Source organism: Drosophila sulfurigaster, chromosome X (assembly GCF_023558435.1).
Source record: "Drosophila sulfurigaster albostrigata strain 15112-1811.04 chromosome X, ASM2355843v2, whole genome shotgun sequence".
Lineage (NCBI taxonomy): Eukaryota > Metazoa > Arthropoda > Insecta > Diptera > Drosophilidae > Drosophila > Drosophila sulfurigaster.
The window spans coordinates 12,994,753-13,020,546 of NC_084885.1; the positions used below are offsets into that span (position 1 = coordinate 12,994,753).

The 25,794-nt window shown below is 32.7% G+C and overlaps 1 protein-coding gene and 1 long non-coding RNA gene across 2 annotated transcripts in view; both read right to left on the reverse strand.

The window, feature by feature from the left end:
- Positions 1-25,794, reverse strand: part of LOC133847504 (irregular chiasm C-roughest protein) — a 260,979-nt gene that overhangs the window by 145,515 nt on the left and 89,670 nt on the right. The window lies entirely within an intron of this gene.
- Positions 1,394-2,183, reverse strand: LOC133849218 (uncharacterized). The gene is made up of 3 exons (XR_009895344.1): positions 2,063-2,183; positions 1,739-1,998; positions 1,394-1,655 (listed from the first exon to the last, which is right to left on the reverse strand). It is a non-coding gene; the product is annotated as an uncharacterized LOC133849218 (long non-coding RNA).

Below are 25,794 nucleotides of genomic sequence, written 5' to 3' on the forward strand. Positions count from 1 at the left end.
TTTTATTATTATTACGTTGTTTTTAAGTTATAATTAATTTATTTTTGGTGTGTGTTAAAAACTTTAAAGAAACTATTATTCTCATTCAAGGTTTGTAATTAAAATATACCATAAACTATATTTGGTATATACCACTACATTAAAAATATACCCTAGATTCAAATATGCCATAGTCTCACTTTTTAATAGTCTCATTTTTAAATTAATAATTAATTTTATTAACAATTTTGTTATTCTATATTTAACTCGCATATAAAAAATATTGTTTCGATTTCGATTTCGATTTTTAATTAAATTGATATACATGCCATTTTTAGATCATTTTATTCTTATTCAATATTTTGCATATTACGATTAATTTACAAATTTCTTAGTATTGTTTTAATACATTTTATTAAAATTACAGCACACATTTCTTTGTTATTCTTAAAATTCAAATTTTACACTATTGTGATAAAAATATATAAATATAATAAATATAAAAATTAAAGTCATCTATTGCTTTGATCAATGACGAGCGTAAATACAATTCGTTGTTATTAAATGCATTCAAGTCAAATTGTTTTTTGGGTCTGAGTAATTTCTCAGCCCTGAAACGTCTCTTCCTTAGGAATTTGATTGTGCAGGGTATCAAAATTAAAGCATAATTAACGCAAAATAGTTGGCAAAGTGTAATTCTGGTATTTCCCCTCTCGACAATTGCCAGCTTTTATCCAAAAACTGTTGTTGTTTGCCGCCAGACTATGGCACAACTCAGAACTGAAGCTAAACTCTCTCAAGCTAATCAAAACTTTGAATTCAATAGAAAAATCCGATGCAGCAAACGGGGTGAGGGGGGCAAAGCTAGAGGCAAGCAGTTGTTGTGGCAGTCGAGTTGGTTGCATGCACCGGGTGTCGACTGCTTGTTGTGGTTACTTTAAGCGAAAGAGATAGATAACGACACAGAGTGTAAGAGCAGGAGAGAGAAAGAGAGAGAGAGAGAGAGAGCCCGAGAGTGGGAGCGAGCACAAAAGACATAAACATTTTCAATAGATTTCCGCTAACAAGATAAATAGTTTGAGCCAAGTTGGCAGCGCACTTAAGGATACAAAGCAACTGAAAAGCAGCAGACGCTTCCAATCGCCACGGCAACAACAAGCAGAAAACACAGAGAATGGGAGAGAGAGAGAGAGAAGGAGAGTGAAAGAGAGAGAGAGAGGGAGATACTGGCATGCTATAGGGGAAAATGGGGCCTCGGTTTGCTGCTTGCCTATTATTGATATCAAATTGGCAAGTGGCTTGCCGGTCCTCCCTCTCTCTCTCTCCTCTCCCTCTTACTCTTATAATTTCGCTTTCAGACACATGAAATGAAATACAACAAAAAGAAAAAGCGAAAAATAACACACATACCACATGTATGCCAGTTATAAAGGTTATAAAGCTTTAGGTGCTCATATTAAATATCCTGCTTAAATATCCTCATACTGTTTCCTATTGATTTTGCTGTCTCTTTTCGATTTCCTCACTCTCTCTCTCTCAGTTCGCAGCATTTTCATTTCCTATTGCAATGATTTGCCCTTTTTTTTCTCGCCCGGCTATTTATTCTGCCTCGTCGAAATCGGCCGTGTAACAGAAGAAAAAAATAATAATAATACGGAAGAGAGTAAAAAGTGCGCCTTGCCATCATCATGAAGAAATTTGTAATAAAAATTCAGCAGCAAATGAGAAAAGTACACACACACTTTGACTGAACGCATACCTGTGCTATATCACCCCTCTCCCTCTCTCTCACTCTGTCCATCTCTCTCTCTCTCTCTCTTCATCATCCTTGCACTGTTGCTCTATTTGTGTTTGGAACAGACAACGTGTCAGTTACCATTATACGCGCAAAAAACTATGCCATTGCCTTTGTCTATCTTTGGCATTTCTTTTTCCCTTTTTCTTTTTTCTTTTTTTTTTTTTTTGCCATCCGTCTTCTTCTCATTTTTCGCATTGACTCATCCCACGTTCGCATTTCCTCTGAAATAGCGTATATTTAATAGCAGATTGAGTAGTTTTCAAAGCAGCAAGCAGCAAAAGAAACCTTCGTTCGAATCGCTCAGGAAGTTGGCGTCGCTCAGTATATAGGATTTTCCAGCTGAATGGCTTCAAGTACATCCGTCATAAGCCCGAGGAGCATCCAATGCACTCTCTCAAAGGCAACCTTCAATTGCAGCCGCGTGTCAAAATTGTATTAAAAAAGAGAAAGAAAAACAAAAAAAACGAGTAAGAAAGCTGCCGTTGAGGGTTGTTGGCTATGAGAGGTATTTTTAATAAGAACAAAACATTTCGAAAGTATTATCGTTAAAATATGCCAAATTAATATACCAAAAACTATATTTGGTATAACATAACATTCAAAACCAATATTTGGTATATCGATATACGAAACATTCGAGATTTGTCATATAAAACAAAAAAGCAAACTACCCTTAAGGTACACAATATACTGAAAAATACAAAAAAAATATACCAAATGCAATACTTCGTATATCGATATATTCAAGATTGAAAATTTGCTATATAAAACAATAAAGTAAACTGCAATAAATATACCGACACAGTATATGTCCTTAAAATATACAATACTGAAATATACTAAATTATACCGAAACCAATATTTGCCATATCCATATACACAATATATTCGAAATTGTTAATTTGCAAAATATAAAACAAGTATAAAAACTACAATGAATATACCGACAAAATACTAAAATATACCAAATGTGGTATATTATTATGTCATAGTATCATAATAATATACCACATTTGGTATATCAATATAACAATACTGTAAAACACAAAAAAGATTTCATGACATACAAAACTGAATAACTTCTAAGCTTTTTATCTGATCAGCTGTTACAAACATTTCCGGTAATCACAAAGTTTAAACAAAAAGAATGAAGAATATTTAGAAATGAATTTCGATTTGTTTTATCGCTGCATTTCGATTAGCAATCTAATATATCATTAATATTAGTATTCATTTTATCGCAGTTCCTTCGACAACAATTTTTTTTCCGAGCGAGTGTGAAATTGTAATTGGCCAGATAACGGTTAACTGTAATTTAACCATTGCTGCAAGCGTTTGAACCGCACAATCAGCAGCCATAAATGAAAATAAAGCTTCAAATTACAGAAAAACATTGCCACATATTTATTTAATTTTCATCGTTGTTGCAGCTGCACCAAACTACACACAAGTGATGCAGCGGGTATATGTGTGTGTGTGTGTGTGTGTGTCTGTGTGTGTGTGGGTGTATCTGTGTGTGTGGGTGTGGATGTGGATGTGGGGAATTCTAGCTAATGTCCTTAAATTAGCGAGACTGGTCAAAAACTGTGTGTGTGTGTGGCCGCCAAAACAGGAAATGAAAAGCGACGTCAAAGGCAGCTAGCTTCATTCTTTTTTTTTTCATTGTTCTGCGGCTTCATAAAAAACTACACATAACTAGCATATAGGAAATGGAACTGGTCATGAGTCAGCCGCATTCCCACACTTCAAAGCGCAGAGTTGAGGGCTACAAATCAACACGTAGCCATAAAAAGCGCTAGAAGAGCTTGTCGCTGCCCCATTCCCTAGCTATAAATAGCTACCCGAAGAAGAAAAAAGCAAACTATATAGTACAAAAATATATATAGTAGTAGTAGTAGTAGTAGTAGTAGTAGTAGAAGGGCATAAACCCTTTTTAGCCATCGAGTCAAGTTTGTTTTTGTGTGCCTGGCGCAACGAAATGTTTTATAGACAAAGTCGTAATGTCCTCTCGACACTGAGAGAAAAATCCAACTTCAACGATACGGAAATTTGTTGGTTAAAATAAGAAATTTTATATTTCAGAACGTTTCTAAAATTAATGATTTAAAAATATTCATAGAATTGTTAGAATTGTTTTAAGAAACCTATGTTCTTAAGCTATGTAGATAAGAAATTCGAAAATCAATTATTGTCTATATTTTTTTATATTTAATATTTGCTACTTAAACATGTTTATACAACTGAAATTAAATTTTTTGTTTTTAGCATTACTTAAAATTTATATTTCTTTCAATCTTAGAATCAGTCGTATTTATTTTAAGCATAATTAAGCTTATTTAAATAAACGCACAAAATAAACTTCATTTAAAAAACGACATTTTTATCATAAGAAATTTGACAAAGAAGCAAAAAAGCAAAATTTTAAATGCAACATTTTTGACTTGAAAAATTTGAAAATTTACAAAAACCGTTTAAGAGACAGAAAAATGTAAAATCAATACGATTTTGCAAAAAGAATTTAATTTGTTGAAATTTAACCATTATTTGACCATTTACAATTTCACACACATTCATTCAGAAAGTGTTGTAAAAAAAAAGAACTGCGATAATTTTAATATTAACATTATTGATAAATGACAACAACAAATCGAAATAAGACAACTAGAAATTTTTTTCTAAATATTATTTTTATGCACACTAGAAACAAATATTTAAACTTAGTGATTTAAAGAAATGTTTGTAACACAGGCGATCAGAAATGAAAAAAAAAACCTTTGTATCAAAGTGTTTTGTTCTACAGTAAATTTTGATTGAATTAATTTATCGACATACCAAATACAGTTTATGGTATATTTAAGTATTTTGTCGGTATATTTATTGTGATTTTGTTAATGGTTTTTTTTTTATTTCGAAATTTATAATTTCCAATATTTTGTATTATTTTGTATATCGATAAACCAAATGTTACTTTTGGTATATTTTAGTATTTTTAAGTATATTATATACTTTAACGAAATATACTTCTTCGGTATATACATTATGGTTTTCTTACATGTTTTATACGGCAAATTTGTCAACCTTGAATATTTTATATTATACGGTATATCTGGAATGAATTGTTCTGCGTTTTTTTTTTTTCTGAGTGTGATATTATCCTTGCACTCGTTGTGCTAGACGTCAACGTAAACACGGAAATAGCCAAACTGGCTACAGTTTGCATTGCGAGCAGCTTATCGAGCCGGGGTCCAAGTAAAAGCTTAGCCATGTTGACAATTATGAGATGGTTGGAGACTAGGGAGGAGGCGTAGGAGGAGAAGGAGGAGAAGGAGGAGGCAAAAGGCGACTTCTAATGATGAAACAAAGCGTCAGGCAGACAGCAAGAGTAACAAATGCGAGGCACAATGCTGACAGCTCTTCGAGTGTATATAAGAAGAGCGTGAGCAACTGTGAGTATAAAAATAAATAAAAGCGGAAGCGGACATAAAAAAAACATGTGGCAGCCTTTTACACCACACAGTGGCCAGCTCTTTCCTTTCCCTTTCCCTTTCTCTTTCCCTTTCCCATTCACTTTCCCGCTTCCCCTTCTCTTCAACCCTTTGCACTTGTATCTTGGCCACGCACGCAAAATGTGTTGCCTGCTTTTTGGTGTTAGTCCTTTTTTCTTTTCTTTTTTTTTGGGGGGGAGGGGGGCATGCAAAGCTCTTCTAATATGTATGGAGCAACGCCTGTTTTCTCCTTCTTCTTTCCTTTACTTCTTCTGCTTATCCTCTTGCCCACACTCCATGCAGCTCTTTCTAATATGCTGCTGAAAGCGCGCCAGCGAGACAAATATTAATAAAATATACAACTATTAGTCATTGGCTAGCTGCCTGTGTGTCTCTGTATGTTGTTGTGTGTGTGTGTTGGAGCTTGTATTTTTAATATGAGAGACAAAATAAATATTCATAAAATGGCGGCCAAAGCCAACAACGACAACTTTGCCGGACGCTGTTCTAGCAAACAAATTCGCACTGAAATCGCCAAGATTATAAAGCTAGAATTTCACTTACTTTTTGGAGTTTCTATGGAAGAGTATTGCGGTAAAGAAATTTGCTACAATTTCGCACTGAAATCGCCAAGTTTATAAAGCTAGAATTTCACTTACTTTTGAAGTTTTTGTAGAAGCGTATTCCTGTCAACAAAAGCTCTACAATTTCGCACTGAAATCGTCAAGTTTAGAAACCGAGAATTTCACTTTTTGGAGTTTTTGTGGAAGAGCATTGCAGTAAAGAAATTTGCTACAATTTTGCACTGAAATCGCCAAGTTTAGTTTATAAAGCGAGAATTTCACTTACTTTTTGAAGTTTTTGTAAAAGCGCATTTCCGTCAACAAAATCGCTACAATTTTACACTGAAATCGTCAAGTTTAAAAAGTGAGAATTTCACTTACTTTTTGGAGTTTTTATAGAAGCGCATTCCCGCAAACGAATTCGCCACAATTTCGCAAATGAAATCGCTTTGTTAATAATGCGAAAATGTCGTTCGCTTGACGTTTTGTGGAAGAAAAACGTGTTTTGTTGGCACACTTTTGCGTCATTGCGCCTTGCTGTGCTTATCCCCGTTTTCGAGAGTCGTCTTCACCCTCCTCCCCCTCCTCCCCTCCACCCACACACACTGGGCGGCGACTCGACTAACAATAAGACTGACGAATGTTGCGCCATAAAAATAAATACCTGCTGACATTTTTCATTGTAAATATTTTGTAGCTGCTGACGCGCGGCCAAGTGACTTGAATGTGGGCGTATATATGGGGGCGGGGGCTGCTAGTGTAGGCGAGGGTGTGTCATCCCTCCCCCTCCCCCTCTCTCTGCCACTCTTCCTTTCTCTGTGTGTGCGTGAAAAAGGTTTTCACTCTTTTTGTCTCGTCATGGCACGCACAACATACGAAGACACTATGAAAATTGTCGACGAAGGGCTGTTGAAGGAGTTCGAAGAAGTGTTGGGGTGATTGGCAAGGGTTGGGGAGAGGGGAGAGGGGAGGGGACAGGAGCCAGGGCGAGGTTAGACAAATGGACGTCGCAATAAACGCGCTTGTGTTTCCATTTCAAGGGTGTGTGCGCTGCTGATCAACGAGTATCATGTCCGTCTATCTGTCTCTTTATCATCATCATCATCATCATCGTCCACATCGTGATTATCAACGTTATCATCATTATCGTATTGCCCACGTCCTGGCCGACAGTCATTATGGCCAACACCAAACACAAACACACACAGAGACCATGATATGTGGGCGCTGGCCTTTAGGTCTTAACTTCTGTTACAGCCGGGCATTTATCAAAGCCCAAGCGCTGCTTTTGCCCAGTTCAAAAGGTCAGCTAACCAGCATTAAGTCAACTTCCATTCAAGATAAACAATTTCTGCAAACTACTGAGAACAGAGCTGCAATTTTCAAGCAAATAATTGGAAGTAGGCGAGCATTTAATGTAATACACAAATAACTAAAAACATTTATGAGTCTATTGTAAAAAGTCTTCCGTTTAAATAATGCTTTGTCTGTTTAATATACAAATGTTTTAACATGTTGTAAATACTTTTATCTTTGCAAAATTCTTATATTATATTACTTTCATTACTTTTCTTTAATTTAATTTATTTTTAGGGAAACAATGCCACATTTAACTCTACTCTTTTGTTCCTATTTGCTTAGGCTGACAATCTGGTATATATTGTACCCTATGATATAATTTGAGTGTAGTGCAATATAAATATATAGACTGGTATATTTTTGTATTTTTTCGGTATATTTTTTGTTATGTTTATAGAATATGTTATCAGGTATCTCAGAGTCGAGAACACTTGACAGTAGGTTTCTTATTTGTTTATTGTTGTAAAGGTTATTTTACTATTATTGAATGAAAATTTGTTATAATCATAATAATAATTATATTATAATAATATTACATAATTATAATAATAATACATTAATATTTAAAAGTAAGATTTTAACAGACAAATTTCTTTTTATATTATTTACTGTATTTAAATTTATATCTGCAAGACAAGTCTACAATTATTTATTTGACTATTTTATCATAACTAATTAAAGTATACTTTAAAAGCTATATATTTAATACTGTCATCATTTTGGCACTCTGTAAACATTGTTTTACTTTGCTAAGCATCTTGTAAATGTTTTCCATATTAACATAAGAGTTTCAACGACTTTTTACTGCATTGCTTTGGCTGTTGTAATAGCGCTATTTGGTTTCGATTACACGAAATAAAGAGCCAAATGAAACTATTAATAATTGAACTAAAAACTAATGCGACTAACAGATACGCTATAAAAATAAAATTCACAAAATTTCTCCATAAAAAATTTAAAACTAATAAATACAATACTAATTTATAAGTAATTTTAATAAAATACTTGATTAATATTTCAATGAATAAATAAATTTCGTTTTTTTTTTAATGAACTCATTAACTATTCTAATTGTAATGCGATTCGAGTTTTTCAGAATTTACAACTAAAATGTAAACGCATAAATCAGGTCAATATGCTCGTATATCAAAGCGACCTTCACAAAGTAAATTCATTTAATTAAAGACAAATTTATTGCTGATGGACTCGGTTTATTTTGTTTTTGTTGTTTTTTTTTGCGCGCTCTCTGTATTTTATTGGGTAGTTAGGGTATAGCTATGGCAATATCGAGTGGCGCCCACATCGTTCGTTCATTCGTCGCATAAATTAATGAGTCTTTAAACATTTTTTAACTGCGCGCATTGCATAACAAAAAAAAAACAAGTAAGAAAGCTACAGTCAAGTGTGCTCGACTGTGAGATACCCGCTACCCATTTTGAATAAAAGCAAAATATTGCGGAACTTTTCTTTAAATATAATATACTACAAAAATACTAAAAATATTGGAAATATACTAAATGGTATATTTGGTACATTAATAAGATATTACATTCTGTAAAGAGTGTAAAATATACCAGATTGTCAGACGTTTAGACGTTTTTGTCCATGCAAAAGTATTTTGTTTAATAACTTCGACAATTTTTATCTTATCGCTGTCAAATTTTCAGAAATAGCAAAGACTATAAATATTATTGTATATACCAAAATATCCGACTCTAGCTTTAAAATTGCGCTTGTTATTCGATTTTTGTCGATTTGCGGGGGTTGATGTAGGCGTGGCAAAAATTTGAAACAAACTTGATCTGCGTGCAAACACAACAAATGCTATCGAAAAACATTTAGAGCTCTATCTCTTATAGTCTCTGAGATCTAGGTGTTCATATGGACAGACGGACAGACAGACAGACGGACAGACGGACATGCCTGTTGACGCTGATCAAAAATATATATATATTATTTCCTACTGGCACAAAATTATAATCCCCTTCTACTCCATAGGTAGCGGGTATAAAAAAGACGAAAAAGAAAAATGTAAATAAATAATTGTTTATATAAAATATTTATTGCTATGCAGCATGCAATTAAAAGCACCACCAACGAAAATTCAAATTCAAATTTTTGTATAAAAATTCAATTGATTTATGTGACGATGGTCATAAAGCAGACGCCCTCCATTATAACCGTTATCCGAAGCAATTGTTGTTGTTGTTGTTGTTTGTTGATGTTGTATTTTTTCCCTCAATTTTTTTTCTATTAAATATAATGACTTTTAAATGAGACGCGTGCCGCGGTTGCTTCATGAAAAGGCGGTGGCTAAAGCGGTGGCGGCAACGTTGGCTAATGAAGCCATCAAAGCGTTGCCAAAAAATATTTCAGTAAATTATTATTAATAATGGCAGCAACAATTAAAGCTCGTCAACAGATAAAACTGGGTGTGTTTGTGTGTGTGTGTGTGTGTGTGTGTTAATATGCGGGCCGAATTCGTTTATTGAGTGTTTTTGGCGTTCTGCTGCCGTTTTGAATTATTAAAACTATTTAAAACGCGCACGCGCTTTTCAATTAAAACAATTAATCTGCAAACTATTTGAATAATACCCAAAAATAATTAATCGAGCTGACTTAAAACCGTGAGAGTTCATGACGAACAGCAAATGCGCTGTTTAAAAAACTCATTTTCAACTATCAAATGCTTTGTTAGCAAATGAAATGAATTAATCATCAAATTCTAAACTTACATTTTTCGTGATTTATTATTCATTATTTTACAATTTTTTTAAATACTTTTCTTTTGAATATTTTACAACTTTATTTACAAAGTTTAGCAATTTATTTATTTAATTTCATCAACAAAATTTTGCAGCCAATTTTAAACAAAATGCACTGAACTTGAAATTTTATTTCACTATTATTTCACCAATAAGGAAGCTACACCAAAAATAAATGAAAAGTGTTTTCTTTTCTTAACTAAAAAAATAACATTTAAATAAATTTGAATCTAAATTAAAAACTAATAAAAAATCAAAATTCAATAATTTTTAATTTTATATTAATAATTTAAATGAAAAATGAAACTTTTGAATTTTTGATTAACTACAAATTAGAAACAGATAGGTAATTGAAAAAGAAAACAGTGACTTTTATAACTACATTTTTGCCAACAATTTAATATGAAAAATTAAACTAAAACTAAATGATTAATTATGTTTAGAAATAATTTAGTTTCTAGCAACAATTTTATCAATAATTAAAAACAAAAATTAAAATTATATTTTACTTTAATAAGGAATTCAATTTTAAATTTCATTAAATTTTCGAGTGTCAAATGAAATCCTTGCTTTGACAATCTGGAAATTTTACACTCTATGGTATATACCAAATATGGTCTTCGGTATATTTTTAGTAGTTTTGCGGTATATTTTAAAATAATACCGCACAGTCTTGTCGTTTTTTTATCTCACATTCAACTTTAGCTTTCTTACTTCGTTTTTGTAACCTCTTTCCATTTTCAAAATAAAATAAAATGCATATTACCCAAATAAGAGGCTGCTTAAAATAATGGATATACTCTTTGCTATTATTATGAAAATGCACAATACAATGTTTGGTTTGTTAAATGATGTGTTTTGCAATCTGATGCATTCGCAAATTTAATGCAAACTATGCAAACCAAATAATATGAAATCAATGTAAATAAATTACACTTGAAATAGAAAAATAGAAAACTAATTCATTTTGTTAATAGTTTTGTTAAATGATGTTAGCTTCGAAGTATGAAGAAGCCGGATTCATAACGCACTCGAATAAACTGCTAATAAATATTAAGTAAAGCCCCCCTGTGAAGTGGGAAGTGGGGAGTGTGAAGTGTGGGGGGGGGGCGCAAATGCCGTTGGTTTAATTACAAAACTGGGCCTCATTACGCCCTCAAGGCTCTGGCTGTGTTGAAAGGAAGCTTTTGCAATTTGCATGTAACCGTTTTTTTAAGACCAAGGCCCGTGAGGAGCCATTATCAATTTCATTGGCACACAAGAAGAAAAGGTGGTAAGAAAAAAAACCAACACGGAAAAGAAAAGGAAAGGAAAAAAAACTCGTGAGGTGGAAAGCATACAACAAAATATACGAGTATAACGATTTAATTAAAAAGTTACATTAAATGTAAGTTTTTTTTTTGTTCTTTTTTTGTTTCGCTTCTTGCTGTTGTTTTGCATTATTTTGTTGTACGTACGTACGTACGTTGTTGTTGTAGTTGTTGTTGTGTTTTAAATGAAAAGTACCTCAACAAAAATCCAGGCGCAATCACTTCGTGTCCAACTCCCCAATGGGTTGACTCGACAGAGTCTAAACTGTGAGCTGAACCAAACCAAAACGAAGCAGAGAGCTCTGTGAGCTGTGGCTGTGAGCTATATATCCATATCCCTGCTCATTAAGTCATCGTTGAGTCGAGTTATTCAATGGCTCTGCCAGCCGACGACCTTTTGATGGGTAGCTAAGGGGCGCATCGAGGTCGCATCGCATTTTATTTTCATAATTTAATGTGCGCGCCTTTTGTTTTTGGCGGTGCCCAAAACACTCGACAGCAACAGCAACAGCAGCAGCAGCAGGCGGCAAAATGCGCGGAAAATCTGTGCTGCCAAAAAACGCAAAAAAAACTGTGCAAACAAAACAAAGCAAAAAAAAAAAATGGGGAATTGGGGGAAATGTGCGAAATGTGGCGTATGCGTGGCAGCCACAGAAACATCTCCACCACCCCCTTCCCACCCCACCAAAATTCCGCCCACATATTGTCCCGTTGAACTTTCACTTGTGCCCAGAGCCTCAAGCAACAGAAATGAGCAGAGAAAAAAAAAACAAAAAAAAAATTAAGCAACGGCTGCAAAATGAGCGCCAAAACGTTTAGCGAGTTGTTTACGAGGCTGCCATTTTGTTTTGCCTGCTTGCTTGCTCTTGTTTTTCTCCACATTTTTCCCCGTTTTTCCTGGTTTTTTTTTTTTTTTTTTGTCAGTGATCCGACATCTGTTGAGTGCTATATGAAAAGAGCGGCAACGAAAAGCAAAAAAAAAACACAGCAAAAGGAAACTTTCGCATCAGCAGCCGACCGACGAGCAACCCAATTTCCAATTGAACTTTAGCCCAACAACTCCCACTTCAGAGTGGTGTAATAAAGCAGCTACAGCAGTCGGCAATAAGGCTTACGAAATTAACTAAGTGTGCGAGTTATGCAGCCAAAGATACACATCAGATACACCAGATACAGATACTGAGTCACAGCTGCAGAGAAAGAGGTACAAAAATCCAGATACAGCTAACGAGAAAATGAGGCTTGAAATGTTCAATGATGCTGAGATATGTAGATATATATTGAAACATTTATCTTAGAATATAATTCTCTGCTTATCTAACATATTAATATATCTATCTGTTGTTCCATATAAATATTTGCATACTTATATGACTATCTACTATCTGTAGTCTCTATTTATGTCTTTAAAACTTTTTCAGTAATTGCAGTTTAAGCATGAGGTACAAAAATCCAGATACAGATAAAGAGAAAATGAGACTTGCTGAGATATGTAGATATATATTGAAACATTTATCTTAGAATATACATATTTCTCTGCTTATCTAACATATTAATTTATCGATCAGTTGTACCATATAATTATTTATATACTTATGTTACTATCTACTATCTGTAGTATCTACTTATTTCTTTATCTGTTTATCAAATAGATAGAAAAATGCAGATACAGATAAAGAGAAAATGAGGCCTGAAGTGTTTAACGATGCGGAGATATAAAGATACCTATCGAAACATTTGTCTTAGAATATAATTCTCTACTTATCTAACATATTAATTTATAATATCTATTAGTTTTTCCATATAATTATGTATCTAGCTATTAGACTATCTACTATCTGTACTATATGTATATTTATTTGTCTGTTTGTCAAACTTTTTCAGTAATTGCAGATTAAGCATGAGGTACAAAAACGCAGATACAGATAAAGAGAAAACGTGGTCTTAAGTGCTCAATGAGGCAGAGATATGTAGAAAAATACATATCGAAACATTTATCTTAAAATAATTTAATATATTTTTCTAGATAGATAGTAGGTAGTAACATAAGTAGATATATTCTTGTATAGACTGGCAGATAAATCAATAATAAATAATCTACTTATGTTACCACCTACTATCTGTCTTAAGTATCCATTTCTTAGCCTTTTTCTATAACTTTTAAAACAATTGCAGATGCAGCATTAGGTTCAAATATGTTTATTCATATGAGATGCAATAATATATAGACACATAGAACCTCTATCTTGCTATCGATGTAATTATCTCACAACCTATTTGTCGAACTCTTCTTAATTTCTTTTATATGATTGTCTACTTATTTATGTATCCATTGATATTTATATGCTCGATTACCATTTACACATACAATTATATATATTTATATATCTTTCTACTTATCCGTCTGTCCATCTATTTATTTATGTTATTGTTTATAAATAGAAAATCAGATCCAGAAAGAGCTAAAAAATTGAGCTATAGATTTATACAAAAATATAATAAAGTACTGTTCAACAAATATTTATCTGTTATCTATTTTTCACACATCTAAAAATCTGCATTAATGTACTTTATGTCTATTCTTTTAAATATTTTCAGATAGATTTAATATTTCCAGATTAATATTTAGACATCTAGCTTCTCATACGTATGTACATTTATCTACCTATCTATATACTATTATCTAATAATCAATATTTCTATCTATAGCTACTTTACATATACACAATTTAGACATACAACTTCTTGAACATTTATCTACCTAACTATATAAACAGATCTATCTATCAATTTATCTATCTATAGCTACTTATTTACACAATTTGAACATATAACTTAGTATACATCTATCTATTTATCTATATTATATTATCTGTCTATAAATTTATCTATCTATAGCTACTTTTATACACATTTTAGGCGTATAGCTTCTTCTACATTTACCTACTTATATTTATGCACTTATCTATTAATCAATTTATCTATCTCTAGCTACTTATATATACAATTTGGACATATAATTTCATCTGCATTTATTTATTTATCTATATACTATTATCTATCTATAAATTTGACTATCTATAGCTACTTTTATACTTATATTAGACATATGGCTTCTTACACATTTATCTACTTAACTTTTTACACTTATCTACTAATAAATTTATCTATCTTTAACTTTATCTGCATTTATCTACTTACCTATATAAACTTAACTATCCATCTATTTATCTATCTATAACCACTGCTTTTATGGATAATGCTGTTATCAATTTATCTATTTCCATTTATCTATCTATCTATGCACGCATCTAAGTTAGATTTATCTATTTATTGGGTTTAAATTTGTTCAGCGCTGCTGTAGGATGCTGCAGGATGGAATTCAAGTACCTAGCGACTACTATGTTTGGGCTTTAAGTGTGCTGTCCGAATCGATTAATGTGGTTAGAGATGCTTATGCTAATTGCACGATAAGCCGCTGGCGACGTTAGCATACATACGTATATATATTTTGGCTTACGGGGCGTATACATTATCGAGAAACAGCGGCAAGATAAGCGAGCCTCCCGGCTCCACGAGCCAAACACACTCCACAACAACAAAAAAGCAAAAAAAAAGCAAAGCAACGCAAGAAAAAAAAAGTAGAAATGGAAAATCCTATTTTGTTGTTGTTGAGCTTTTGGCGTTTATTAGATTCCTTCAGAGTTGCGGCGACAAAAGAATTTAAAATTCCAATAAATCTGCCAGCTTCAATAAGTGGCGGGCAGCAAAAACGCTTCTTTTTTTGAGGGGGTGTAAGGGGGGGTAACACATTAAAAGCCTTGCAACAACAAGCAAGTGAATAACTGACTGACTTAGCAGCTGAAGCGCAGTTTTGTGTGGATTGGAGTCCAGTTAGTCTGGTGGTTGCTTGTTTCTCTCTAACCAGGGTCATAAAAAATGCGAACGCATTTCGATTCACCCCCTCCTCCCCCCTGGGCATCCCTTCAGCTTCAGCTTGAGGCCTTGCTGACAATACACAAATTTGATTGGCGCCACCCTAATGTGATTTCTACCCGGAACTCTGAAGTTTGACAACAAACATTTTGCTTGGCAATTTATATGCTTTATAATTTTTATTGGTTTTATCTTGGCTAAATCGATTTTAGGCCAAGCTGTCTGACTGTCTGACTGACTGTCTGGCACAGTAGGTAAGTTGATGACGACCCCTCTCTGCCCCTTCTCTCTCTCTCTCTCTGTATCCCATTTTATCCCATTTAGTGTCAGCACCCCCCCTGCTGTGAAGTACAGAGGCCAAAGTCCCTTACAATTTCACTCTTTCTCGCTGTCTGCATTTTCGCATTTCGCATTTCGCATTTCAACTGGTCGCGGGCAACGACAACGACAACGACAACGAGGCCATTTGTTAGCCATTTTCAGTGCTGAGGGCCGTAAAATAGAATTTATTATTTGAATTATAACACGACGCGCGTTTGCCCGCAGCAGCCTTTTCTCCCCTTTCCCCCTCCCTTTGGTCACCCCCTTTTCCATTTTGAAAATGGCTTAGAAAACTCGCTCGCTCTCTCTCTCTCTCTCTCTCTCTCTGGCTCTGGCATTTTTGGCGGTCAGGGTCCGGCTTTTGTCCAAGTCCCCGTTTTTTTTTTTGAGCACTGCCAAGTTTTCCTGCGACAGTTTTTTAATTAAAGCGTCGCCCAGTCAGAACACAAAATGAACTGCAACCTGCTCCGACAATCAGATATATACTCTATATAGTATAGTATGTGTGTTGTTCTCCGCCTTCCGCCTCACTCCGCCCCCCGCAAGCAAAAGTGCCACAAGTTATAATATTCTTTTGCAAAAAATGTGTCTTTCTTTCTCCGCTTTTTGCTTTCGCTTTGACTTTCAACAGTTTAGATTAAAAAATATTTGGAATATTCTAAAACTTTATTAACTTTACTTTTATTTATCTTATTTTTATTAACTTGGATAAGATTGCGATATGAAATGCCTTTTAAAATGAACTGCTTTTATCCCTCCTTAACGTACGTCCATTTATTTATATATACAGAGAAATAAATCTTGGTTGAAAAAATCTTGATTTAAGATTTTAAAGATAAGATTTTTAGGTTAAGGCAATCTAATTTTATGTAGATTTTCGATCTTGATTTAATAAAAAAAAAATGTTTTGGTTAAATTTTAACATACAAACAATGTTGATTCAATATTTTAATTTTGTATTTTTTATTCACGTTTTTTTCTTTTATTTATTTATTTTTGCTTTTTGGTAGTCATTGTAGTTGTCTAACAATTTGGTTTATTTTTTTGTTTAACCCTTTTTTCACTTTGATATGATTTTATATGAAATGCATTTCGAAAAATATTTGAACATTTTATTCCAAATTTAAAGATGATTAGTTGTTTTAATCCTGAACCGTTAATCTTATTGATTTTTAAGTTCCATTTGTGATTTATTGTACTTTTTGAACAACGTATACTATATTATATATATTTGGTTTATTTCTTTTTCCAAACCTCTTTATAATTTGAATATTTCATAATTGATAAAACACAGTGATTCATTTCAAAATGAAATAAGAAAAAAATCGGAAAAATTTTGGAAAATGAAAAAATGCAAAAATCTGAAAAATTTTGGAAAATGAAAAAATGCAAACTTCTGAAAAATTTTGGAAAATGAAAAAATATAATATTTCGGAAAATTTTGGAAAATGAAAAAATGTAAGAATCGGAATAAATTTTGGAAAATGTAAAAAATTAAATTAAATTGTCAATTCTTAAATTGTCAAGCGCTTTAGTAGCCCCTTAAGATAAGTTACATGATCTTGATTATTTATATTTTATTATTTTCAAAACACTTTTTTTTAATATGATTATCTTAAATGCTAAAGCGAATTTTATCTTTATATTAAATATAAAACTCTTAAAAAGTTGTGTGTGTTTGTGATTCATTTCTGAAACACTTTTTTGTAGATATAAATATCTCATAAAGCGGAAGTAATGTTATAAGATATACTACGCACCATTTCTATGTAAAACATCTTTTATTTTATATGTTACGAATTCTTTATATACTAATATTCATAATTTCGATATTAGATCAATTTGATCTTTATCCAAGTGCAAAACGCTCATCGAACTGTTTTGCAACATGCTCGACTTGAGTTTAACAGTGCAGCTCTTAACAGCGCGCTGTTAACTTAACAGGCATTGGTTCGAACATGTTTGCAACGTGTTCGCTGGCAACTGTGTTGAGTTGTTGTTGTTGGCACTTAAAGGGAAGAAGGTTTTAGGTAGGTAACTAGGCATGAGAGCGGGAGGGAGGCAGCATGTATTTACATAATTGTACTTTAAAATTGGAAAATTAATATTTGGCCAACGGCTTTTTGGGCAAAACTGTTCGATCGAGCGGTCCTTTTGTGTTGCCAAGGCAAACAAAACAAAACAAAACAAAACAATTAATTTCCAGCAAATGCCAATGTATTAAGCACTAATTTAGCGCTTTGTGACACAGCAGCAGCAACAATGGCTAATATGCTAAAAACCAAAATAAAAATTGGGGCGACGCGAGCAACAAAAATGAAAAATTAAATGTGGGAGAAATAAAACAATATTTTTCATAATGAGAAAATTGCATTTGGTATGCGTTGAGCGAAATTAAATTTGTAACTAAGCAAATGCTGCATATTTGATAGGGTTCTCTCTACCCCCGACCCCCCTGAGCCACCCTCCACCACTCACTGTTGGCCCTTTTTAAGTGCCCCGACTCCTGCCTATTGATGCCACTGTGCATGTGTACACTAATTAAATATACACACACACACATACACACACACACACACACACACACACACACACACATATGAGGCTAGTTGGAGGTGTGTGCGGAGCAGACTTTCAACCAGCCAGCAAATGCAAACACAAAGCATCTCTCTCTGTCTTGCTCTCTCTCTCTCTCTCTGCCTCTGTCTCTGTCACACTCTCGCTTACCCGGATTTAGCAGACGGCAACAACGAAAACGAAAACTGCCATAGTCCAAAGTAAATTTCTTGCTAATTAAAATCCAAATATTAATTTTAAAATGCAGCAGCAGAATGTTGCACACACACACACACACACACACACACACGTACATACGTTGCACAGGTGAGTCAGCCACACAGCACACAACTGGACCCCATTGATGGCCACAAAATTTCACTTGGCAAGGCAAACAACACACAGAAGCTCTCCGCTTGACACTCTGAGCACACTTTAACTTCAATCGCTGGAAATCAGGAACCGAAGCTGAAGCTGAAGCTGGAGAGTTGCCTCTGGGGAGGAGGAGAGCAAGCAAGCTAAGCATATGTAGTATATATGTATGTGTGTATGTGTGTGTGTATATGGTACACAACTACATACAAAAGATGTTCAAACATTTGGGTATTCAGAGCTGAAGTTCAACACGAGCTCAACGCTCAACGTTGCTAAAAGCATCTTTCGCTGGACCCTTTAAAAAACAGCTAAAATGGGCAAAGCACAGAAAACATAAAAAAAACATGCAACATTAACAATGAAAAGCAAAGAGACAAAGGAAAAAAAGTATATACAAGCAATCTGAGTAGATATCTGTGAAAGGAATTCCTTAAAAATTAAAAAACAGAAAAAAACAAATTTATAAAATTAAAGAAACTGAAGCAATACTTTTAAATGAAGTGAATAACTCTCTATTAAACATTTTAAGAGATATAACATTGTGAAAAAGGAACTATAAAAAATTCAGATTCAGATTTTTTCATTTGGTTCAATTCAAATTTATAAAAATAAATAAAATATTTGAAAATTAAACAAATTTCTAAAATAACACTTTTGAAATCAATCAAAAACCATTTTTAAGGAAGCAATCTGTATAGATATCTGTGAGATACATTATGGATAAATAACTATATATAAGAAGTTCTTTAAAATTCAAAAACAAAATTCAAATTTATAAATAAAAAGAGTAAAATAAGTGAAAATTAAACATGATTTGAAATGAAAAAAGTTGTTTTTTTAAATGGAAAGGAAGCAATCTATGTAGATAGTTGTGATATAACATTATGAACATCGGAACATCCAGCAAAAACTTGAAAAATTAAAAAATAAAATTATGAAATTCAAATTTAGAAAATATTTAAGTAAATTGATGAAAGTAATGTAACTTTTTTTAAGATAACAAGCGATGTATTGTAAATGTGTGATATAATATTATAAATAAGGAATCCTAAGGATTGTTTTAGAACTCAACATGATTGAAATGTTAATAATAATAAATACACATATGAGTTCTACCATCACAGTTCAATTGAAAAGAGTTTTAAAGAAAGTTACGAAGCAAACCACCAGATATATATATTGATCGATATATCTTACAACGCAGCTGAGATAAAGATTTTCAATTAAAGAAGAAACAGATTAAAGAAAAATCAACAGATTACTCCATATGTTACACTTTTAAAGTAATAAACTAATCGAAAACCTATTTAATATGCACAATGAATAAGAGTATTGTATAATTTCTTTAATATAGAAACAATTACGCGACTTCATGCTGTCAACTTGCTCGACTGCATTTATGTATGTGATGCGAGAATTACAAACACAACAAGTCTATGGACAAGTGTCAAACACAAGCAAGAGCAACACAAACAACAACAACAACAACAACGGCAACCTTAAGAGCCCAAAGATTCAATTCAAGCATGTTTGTTCGAACCAACGAGCCGCAGACAAGCCCGCAAGCAAACGCAAGCAAGCATGTGTGCTGCATATGATCAAACACAAGGCGCGCTCGCTCTCTGTGGTTCTCTCACAACTCCGCTCTCTGATATGATTTGGTTCGCTCTCTGAGAGAACAACGGGATCGAACGCTGCGAGACTTTGGTGACGTTTTTTTTGACAACTAAACAACAACTGCATAATATGCATGATTGTGTGTGTGTGTGTGCAGTGGGAGAGTCTGCTTTTGGGTGTGTGAGAGAATTTTATGTTTATGCTAAAAGATTTACAATTTGTGCGTGCCGAAAATGTTAATGAATTTGGTTATGCTTTTATACCCGAATGACTGTGTGTGTGTCAGTGTGTTTTTGTGTGTGTTGGTCTTGTGGTTCTTTGGACATTGTCGTGGCCATCATTTGATTTGCTGTAAATTACGAGTATATTTAAACAGTAGATATAAACACATAAATACACACGCGCTTGTTTTTTTTTCTCTTTCGTTTGTTGGGTGATGGAAAGGGGGAGGGAGAGTTGTGGTAGAGTGAGGTGTTCTTGGCGTTTATGGAAATTATGAACGCTGCCAAAGCGACGCCAATTGCTTGACCCAAATTAAAACATTGCGCTCGCTTATTGTTGTTGTTAATTGTAGAACAAACAACAACTGTAGAACAACAAACAACAACATTTGCCATGGGAACCAACTATCTATGTGTGTGCGTATGTGTGTGTGTTTATACATACATATGTAGCTAATGGGACTACCAACGAAATCCGATTCACAAACTAAATCAGTTTGCAGTCTCTTTGCCAGCAAATCAATGGCAATATTTCAAAATGTCAGGTAGACCCGGGCACAGGTGTGAGCCACAAAACTTGAACAACGAGCGTGGCGAGTCAGCTTGTAGCTTTGCCAGCTAGCATCCACATCAGCAACAACAACAACAACACCAGCAACAACAACAACAACAACAACATCGACAACGACAGCAGCAGCTGCTCCATAAAACCCATTATACCCAATCATCATCAGGCAACAGCGCTCTGCAGAGCAACAGTGTCCCGCTCTCAAAATCAGGATCTGCGGACCCCAAACACTCACAAAAATACACTGCAAGAAAATCAGAGCAGCACGTTTTTTATTTTGAAATAATTTCAATGTACAAAAAGTTGCAATATCTAGAAAAGTTTTAAGATTAAAATAATTGAGCAAAAAACAAACTAAAAAAATAATAAAATAAATCAAAATTACCATAAATCATTTTAATTTCTGAAAATGTTCTATTTTCCCACAATTTTTATTTTTTTTTATTACAAAATTGAAATGTCAGATCATAATGTGACATTTTTAGACAATTTCTTTATTCAAAATAAAATATATATAGATATATAACTAAAAGAATTACTAGAATTATTAATAAACACCTATAATTTTTAAAAATATACGATTTCTCCAAATAAATGCGAAATAGAATCGCATATTATATTATATTGTCTTATTTCAAAATACGTTATATTTCATTTATTGTCTTAATTTATAAAAAATAAGTAAAGCAATATATACAAAAAATATATTCAGTCTACTTTAAAAAACTGTTTAAACTGTTTTAATATGAATAAAATTTCAAATAATTCTAACCTTAGTCTATAGAAACTCAATAAAGTTAGCCTTAATAGGATAAGGAATTTTTCAAATGGACTGGGGAAACTACAAATTTTAATAAGAGTTCATTGATATATATGTAATTGAGATCAGACTCTAAAGCAAATATTTTCAAGTATTCGGAAGACGTTTAAAGGAAGATACAAAAAATGAAACCTTCAATACGAAATTGAGGTCGGCAATGCTAAATTCGTATACAAGAACGTGTTTCAAACGGAGAACTTTATTTCTGACTTGTTGAAAAATTAACATAAATTGTAATAAATTAATAATGTACAAACGATTCATATGCCAAGAAATTTTTAAATATAAATGCAAATATGTTTGCGTATGCACGTAAATAAATGGCCAAATAAATATGTAAATCCATATATAAATAACATGTCAATAGAATCATGAATATGCATATGAAATTTCGAAATCTATTAGAAATAAATAAACTGATCAAGAGCAGTCATAGCAGAGTATTCGAATGGCATAAAAAATTGCCTAATTTTGATTATAATTAAGCCTACATAGCTGAATTTAATAAAAGTAATTAATTAGAATGATGTCTATGAGTTGATAGGCTATTTTTGGGATGAGTATAAATCACATTGATTCGATTATTTCCTTAAATTTGGTTAGTTTAAATATAACATGAAAATATTAAATATAGAATATAATAGAGTAATGGGGATTATTATTATTACAGAAAATATTTATTAAGTTAAAAAAAAGTAACGATGCGTCAACGAAAAATTTAACACACTTTCTTAGTACATCTAATTATTATGTTAAAAAAATAATTAACGAAAACTTTTAAACATTCTTTGAGATATTATTCTAGATCTCAAATATAATACAGATTTTAAGGGACTATTGGAGAGTATTATTAATTTAGCCCAGTTCTATAGCTTAAAATATATATTATGTTAAAAAAAAAGTAATAGATTACATTATTATATTTTATTATATCTATTATTATTATAATTTCTAGTAAATAATTCGAGTATTATTAATTAAGTTGAGTTCTATAGTAAAAATAACTAAGTATGAACGAAATTTTTAACACTGAATTTATTGTGTTCGAAAAAATTATATAATTATTATTATAATTTCATATATTTATGTTTTCTTATTTTCAGACTCTATAATTTTATAGCAATTTTATACTAGGAACTTTATGAGTACTAATAATGCATTTTTTCAATATGCACCTCATTTTTTTGACCAGTGTAGTTTGGGGAACTTGCATTTTATGCAAAGAAATCACTTTTCATATATGTATATATGTATATAGTATGAGAGTGAACGAGTTGAGTATCGGGTCCGAATAATAGTGCGAGGGGAGATTGGCGCATAACTGGTTTCCCAGAGTAATAGCGATGAGTACGTGGTCCAAGTGTCTGCATGTGTGTGTGTGTGTGTGTGTGTGTGTGTGTGTTTAGTTACTACTCGTACCTCGTACATCGGTTGCAAGTGGACGCGATAGGGGCGCATTTTTGCTGCAAGCCATACAAATACACAAATGCATGCGAGAAGTTGTTGCGGTGCTTCAATTTGCTGCCGCAAAACTTGCCAGCGACAACATCAACATGCAACCCCAGAGTTGTCTTGTGGTTTCGCTCTCTGTATGTGTGTGTGTGTGTGATTTGTATCGTTTACAGGTTGCAGGCAAACCAAGCAACAACAAAAAAGTTGTCTCTGCCTGGATGTGGGCAACAATTATGCTGCAATACAACGCTTGCAAAAGTTCAAAGTTTAATAAGAAATCACACCCAAAACTCACACCACACAGACACACCGACACACACACACACACACACACACACGCGCACGCAATGCAGACAGTAGCCAATATTGAGCACACTCGCTGTCTCGCTTTTGCACGCCCTCTTCACACACTCCCACACTCACTGTTCGTCTCCTCCGCTCCTCGCGTTGTCCCGTTTGCACTTGCGCACGCCATTCGCATGACATGCGCGTGCGCAAAGTTCGCTGTCGTTGTCGTTATCGTTGTTGTTGTTGTTGCTTTTTTTTTGCGCTTCTTTCTTTCTCGTTTCAGTTTTTTTCGTTGGGTTGTTGTTGTTGTTTTGTTTTCGGTGCGCGAAAAACGGCAGCCAACTGCCCACACGTCACGTGTGTTCTTCTTCTTCTCCTTTTTCTTGTTGTTGTTGCTATTGCAATGAAGACATCGCTGCTGCTGCTGCCGCTGCTTCAGCTTTCATTCATGTCTACCTGTGACTCGGAGTCGAGGAACCCAACTTTGGAGTGGCAACGCACGCGCTTTCTGGTTTCCTCTTGCCTCTCGTTTCTTCCCTGCTGCTTCTTCTGATGATATGTGTGGCATATGTGCTATCTTGTAGATAGATAGCAAACAAAACCTCAGCGAGTATCTTTATGCCTTTTCGACTGCATTTTAATTGCATTGATTGCTGCGCCAGACTGGCGTCTTCTCTGATATTTATATTTATTATAACATCACTCTCAGCTCACCTGATTACCGTATATTTATGTTACTAGCTCAATTTGCAATAATTATTTTTAGGCGCAGTCCTTTTTTTAATCAGTGAAATGCTTCTCAATTGTTTCATCAGCTTGTTCATTTTTTATATATTTTTATTCATTTTATAAATTCATTTTTTTGTTTCTCAACTTAATCTCAACTTCTCAACTATTTTATCAGCTTGTTACATTTTTATTAATTTGTATTAATTTTATAAATTAATTTTTTGGATGATCGGATTACATCGCAATTCGATGTATGTTATTTAGGGTATTTTTGGGTAATATTTTAAATATTAAACTTGGAAAATTGCGATTTAAATAACATATATGTATGTATGGTATAGTTTAATTCATTGATTATGTATTTTGCATGACAATATTTAATACACTTTTAGTTATTTTGTTATTGCACTTTTAACATTAACATTTTATTTTTCGACCAACTAATCAAAAAGTATTTAGTAATTTCTTTCGGATCATGATCTATCGTTGGGTTAGATATTCTATATTTACTTTGTAGAACTAAGATATATAATTAAGTAGAAAAATGTACAATTTTATATATGTTTTGTCATATATTTTTATTTTACTATTTACCTAACTTATGTTTGTTCATATATACTTTGGGAAACTGTATTTAAATATAAAAAAACTTCACAGTTTTCTATGCTTCGTGATATATTTTTATTATATTACTATTACTAAACATAAACTTGCTTATTTTCCCATTTTTGTTCTTAATAATCTTCTTATATTATATTTTCTTCAGCGATTTACGAATTATATTTAAATTAAGAAATCTCCACAGTTTACTAATATTTGGTACATTTTCATTTATTTTCCCTTTATCATTCTAACATTGCGTTAATTCAATTATTTTACTATATAATTACATCACAGTTCGAATACGTTCTGGTTAGTTTTTGTTTAACATTTTCTCTAGTGATTAGAGATGAAATCTTTAGTTGGTGACACTTTACAGTTTTATATGAAGAACTTCAATTAATTTTCTATTTAAATATTGTATGAAACACTTTTTCTGAAAATTAAATAAGAATATTTATAAATTCTGTATGTGTTTATTTCTTTATTTTACAAAATTTCACAAAATACAAGATACAATTAAAAATTAAGTTAATTTAATTTATTTATTAATTACTTTTTATTTCTACAATTCACAATAATAAAAAGAATCTTTTTGATATTTTGTTTTATATAGTTTCTTAAGTTTGAAATCAAGCAGAAAAAACTCCCCAGTATAAAATACTTCCAAATAAAACTCTGTCCACATATTCAATAAAAAATATTCCTCTAATCGTCTAAACAGAACTCGACACATTAATATAAATTTTGAAATAAATACTATAGCTATGTAAATATTTGATGAAACATCTTTTCGAACCATTTAATGCTCGTTAAGCATATTTAACAATGTTTGATCTGTGTTTATCCCATTCCGCGTTCTGCGAAGATTCTATGAACTGAGGAACAAGAAGACTAACAAAAAAAAAGAGCCTTGAAATTTGAAATGTAAATAAGCTTTAATCATATGTAGAACAAGTTTATTTTTTTTTCTCGATTTTTTTGTTTTGTGGATTTCCCCGCTGAACAAAATGAATGAACATGATTTAGTTAAAATTTGCTCTTGGAAATGA